The sequence below is a fragment of the Aptenodytes forsteri genome, unplaced genomic scaffold (genome assembly GCF_000699145.1).
Source record: "Aptenodytes forsteri isolate BGI_AS27 unplaced genomic scaffold, ASM69914v1 Scaffold289, whole genome shotgun sequence".
In the NCBI taxonomy this organism is placed as follows: Eukaryota; Metazoa; Chordata; class Aves; order Sphenisciformes; family Spheniscidae; genus Aptenodytes; species Aptenodytes forsteri.
In genome coordinates this window covers 3854286-3859220 of record NW_008795025.1, presented here as the reverse complement: position 1 = coordinate 3859220, position 4935 = coordinate 3854286, and the positions used below count along the sequence as shown (strand labels likewise).

Below are 4935 nucleotides of genomic sequence, written 5' to 3'. Positions count from 1 at the left end.
TCCCCCCCCCCCCGCAATGGCAATAACCGTGTGTCTTCCCGCAGAAGTTTGGCAGCGATTGGGTTCACTTTCAAGCTTTGCTTTGTCAGAAGAAATAGGCTCTGCTCTTGTGAGGAAGGCTCTGTCCACGTCCCCGACTTCTGTGCCTCGCTTCCAACCTGAATGAGTATTTCTTTACCCTGAGTGCCCAGAACTGCACTCAGTATCTTCAGCGAAGTCTCACCAGGGCCTTTCACAGCGGCACTGTTTCCTTACTCCTAGTGGAAGTTCTTTGCCCGACACATCCTAGGGTCCCATTTGCCTTTTTCAAAGCCACAGTAGGATCACAGCCTGTAGGCATTCTCAGGCTCCTTTCCTCCATCCCTTATAGCTGATTACCCACCAATTTGGAGCAGAAATTTTCACCGTTTCTCTACTGCCATTTCTGGAAGACTTCTCATTCTTCCATGGCTCTGCAGCCCTCCCTCCTGTTCATATTCCCCGTCAGCACACGTCCACTTTTACGTTCCCATCAATAACGTAACCGTTCAACAGGAGTCATCCAAGGTCCAATCCCCCAGGAGCACCGTTGGGAAGCCCCCAACAGCTTCTGTTCAACCAGTGGTCCCCGACCCTGTCCCCTTAGCGCTCTGCATTTGTCCCCCCGTTACCGTACTGACCACTTCTGCGCTTCCTGCAGTCAAAACTACTCTCCAACATCACCGTGTAACCTCGCAGAGATCGCTCCTGCTTTAAACGCTGCAGTTATGTTGCACACTGGACAGCCAAACAAAACTCTCACTTTTGGAAATGGGCTTCTACAATTAGCGGCAAATACAGAACTGAAATTAAAAATGAACAAGAGTGTACATTACTAGCAAAATATGCAAATATGGTATATAAAAATGCTCAATGTTCTGCTTTTTTGTGATCTCACAGATCTTTCTAAAAATACTCTGCTTTTTTGTGATCTCACAAATCTCTCTAAAAATAAACATGAAACCAGAAACTACTCTGCTGGGAGTTGAGGGTGAGGAAAAGAAACGTACCTACTCCTTTCACACGGAAAAGCGAGCTACTTTTGAGAGCACAGTAAGTGGCAGTTCAGTTTCTTCAGATCAGGCAGTTAAAAAATAAGTTAACAACATTCCTTTAATGGCAGTCCTTGGATCCATGAGAAACCCACATGCTGCTTAGTATGGCGAACCTTGCAGAGAAAGAACCGTCATTCCAACTCTCACAAACTAGGAAAAAAACCTCAGAAGATTTTCATTATTTTTATTACCGTTTTTCTGAATTTAAAATTCTTAGACGTTTCTTACTGGAATGCAGTAGCTGGGCAGGGTGAAGGCTTTCTTCCACCTAGACCCAAGACGCACGGAATCACATACCCCTTCCACCTCCCTTGTGCAAGACAAGCACACAACCCTCCCCTTGTTCATCAGTTCTCATAAGGAAAACTCGAGTAATATATAAGCACATACAGCACCAATATCGCCACAGCCAAGCATGCCTGTGTGGGGTGCAGAGGATAAATGGCCATTTTAAAAAAATCCAAATCACAGCTTATTACAGCTAATGCACTACAACATGAGAGGATGTATGGAGAGAAGAGATGGATGAGTCGTTCTGGCCAAGTGGGCTGTGTAGCCTAACAGTGACACTTCTGCAAAACCAACCCCAGAGGGTGCTCATAATCTAGACAGCAACACTGTAACTTGGAGACCACAGGCACACAAAAGCTCTAATTTAACATGTCAGTCTTACAAGCGTAGATGCCCAGATGAGTCCAGCTAGTCCTGATCATATCCAACAACTGCACATCTCTCTTGACTTCAACCTGATACAATGGCAGCATTTCCTCTTGCAGCTGCCAAGGAATGGCCCAATGCCAGCAAACAATGGTCTTCCTCATAGGGATCATGGAGGAAATGATCAAAGCATCTCCAGAGATGGGCTGCAGGTCCTCCTCCTCTTCCTCCTCCAAAGCATCAATAGGGATGATGCTTTCATCATCCTCACTTATCCCTTCTTGAGGTTCCTCAGAGTGTTCTGAGGAACAGCATTCTAAACATTCATCTTCACGCTGCAGGTCAAAGTTGGTGGGTTGGTTGAATTACGCTTCCAGCAGTAAGTTTCCAAGGTCTCCTCTTCTTGGCACTGCAGTTCTATATGGATTTCTTGTCTGACTGAAGGTCTAGCAGGATGCACCCAGGACTAGAAGGCGGTGAGTAATCTTCCTCCACCTCCGGCTGGGGGCTGGCTTTGCAGCCCACCTTTTCTGAGGTTTGTCTGGAATCACCTGAGTGTTTCTCACCTGCGTGACAACTGTCAGTAATAGAAACAAAGTCCACCTCCATCCTATGGTACCATATAGTGCTTACTTGTTAGTAATGGTGGAGACAGGCAGTACAAATTCCTGTGACCTCTCATGGTTGGCTTCTTTCATGTCAGCTTCCTTAGAAAAGAAACAAGAATTTCATTATCTGCCAGGCAAAGCTAGCATTTAAGATGTCAGTTTAACTGAAAATACTTTAGTAGTAATACACAATGCAGAACACTCCAAATGGTGTCTCATGGGTTAGATCAAGGACCCAGGGCAACTCTATTCAGTCTTCTGTTGTTGGTCTGAGAGGAGAGAGAAAAGGGCTTCTATGGCAAGGTAATAAAACCAGCATGTACACACCCCAACACTTAGACCGACAAAAGTGTCAACACACTCATAAAATTCATGAGTATGGTCCCAAAACTAGCCTCTTGCTTTCAATAATGAAGAGCAGGCCACTCTACTAAGGTTGCCCTTTTAACCTAAAATAAAAAATGAAATTTGGAGATCTTATCTCATGCAGGTTGGTCTTCAGACTAATATACTTAGCTCTATCACGTTCCACATATTTTAATTTTTCCTCCTAATACTGAGGTATTTAAAATGTACTCTGCCTTCTATTTCATATGTTGTATTTATGAGCACGTGATTTCATTAAAATCTGCATTCTAAGCCTTTCCCATCAGCCTTGATGAGTTATCCCAGCACACGCAAAAAATAAGCTGTAATCCTCAAGGGGAAGGAGGCAAAAAAATAAGTGAAACACCTATCTCTTTACAATATATGATTCCTATTAAAATTATGTTATTGGTGCTTTGTACCCTTCCTACATTTATATTCCCAACAGAAATATCTGGATCCCAAATCCTTCTTTTTCTTTATGCTACCTCACTTTTATGTTTTAAAAGTGAAGAGACTGTCAGGACAGATGAGTATCTGCCACCTACTATTTGTCAGTTACATCTGCTTTGGAATATTTTTTTTTTTTTAAAGGATCAGACTCCACACTCCCATGTTTCCGTTAAATTCACTAAGTGCAAACTTCCTTGCTGTCACAATGGGAGCTTAATATATTTTATGAAGGCTTTAAAATCACATCCAATCAAATTTGAATTTTTATTGCCCATATAGGTTTCTCTCCCGACATCTGGCTACTTTTTTTTAGGACTGCCATAAACACCTTAAACATCTGAGAGCTTCAGACTCTTCTACATAAAACAAAACAAAAAACCCCCCAAGTTTTCTTCTAAGTAAGAGCTGAATTCAGAGAGACTTAACTGATATTTGGCTGAAGCTCGAACTTTTAACTCCCCAGAGGAAAGATGGGCTCCCTTCAGCACACTGAACTCTTGATGAAAGACTAGCAATAGCTGTTTACTGTTAGAGATACTGAATTTTGCAAGAACACCATCAACAGCAAGTGCTCTCCTACCACAGCTGATTACACCACATGCTATGTGCTACAGCCACAGAGAGGGAGAGCAAGCAGCCAACAGTCCAGCAGTACCCTGCTGAGAGTACGATTAAAAGAAGGTTCAGGATCTCTGATGCTGTCCTCTCTCAAATCACCTGGAGCAAGGAATCGTTTCACTGTCTCTAGCCAGCTCCAGCCTGTTATCATAACATGCTTTTTTCCGTGAAGCTTGCCAGGATCTTCTAGGTCTTTGGGCCCCAGTCAACTAGCATCTCATAAAAAAGGCGTTTGGAAGAAACGAACCTGTTGAGAAAACAAGTCCTAACTACAGCCAAAGTCAGATACAGTTACAAAATCTAGAGTCAAGCTGTAAAGAACATGGAACAATTAATAGGAGGAAACTAAGCAAGGACTGCAAAAAGCATGTTAGTCAAGTAGTAATGTTCTGGCATGCTCTTGTTTCTCAAACTTGCATTTTCCTTTGCACATATCGATCTAGATTGCCAACAAATCTCTATGCAAAACTCGTGTGTGATTTTGCTAACATCCCCAGCTCAACTCTGACAGCTCAATTCAAGTGCTGGACATGGAAGACTGCAAAGGAGTCTGCAAAGCAATAACCTGACCTTTCTGGTGCAGGACAGAAGGTCATATGCAAGAACATCCATGCCCTATGGCTTCCTGCAATGGCGGGCTGTGGTTTTAGAAGAGATGTATCCGTTATCTGCATATGTACCTTATACATGCTTAATTTTGAAAACCCACAAAATGTGTACACAAGCTTGTTAAAGAGTTAAAGGAGAAATCCGTACCTGCTAAACAGTTATCTCAATACCCTTGATCTGTACTTACTTGTTTTTATTGTAACTCTTGGATTAATAGGTTGACTCAGAAGAGCATTCGATGATCTATTCAAATGACCATTCAGCATAAAGGATTTTTACTGGAGTACCTGATTAAGCGTAAGTGGGACGTTTTTAGCGGTGCCCCAGGAAAACACACACTCTCTCCGAGTTCCTTTTTTGATTAAAAAGGAAACCGAACGAGCAGCTCTGACTGAAACACGGCACTTCACTCGAGCCACCGCAAAACCCCGCGAGGGGAGTTTCCCAGCGCTCTCCCCCAGGGCCTGCCCCACCTCGGCCTTCGCTCCTCCCAGGGCAAAAGGGCGATGGGCGGGCGGGAAGCTCACACTGCCCGCGGCCCGGCCCGGCCC

General features: G+C 43.8%; 1 long non-coding RNA gene across 1 annotated transcript; it reads right to left on the bottom strand.

Annotated features, from left to right (window-relative positions):
- Positions 1-1242: 1242 nt before the first annotated feature.
- LOC103896108 lies at positions 1243-4837 on the bottom strand. Its single transcript, XR_657388.2, has 3 exons — positions 4572-4837; positions 3875-4022; positions 1243-2437 (listed from the first exon to the last, which is right to left on the bottom strand). It is a non-coding gene; the product is annotated as an uncharacterized LOC103896108 (long non-coding RNA).
- Between the last annotated feature and the right edge of the window lie 98 nt (positions 4838-4935).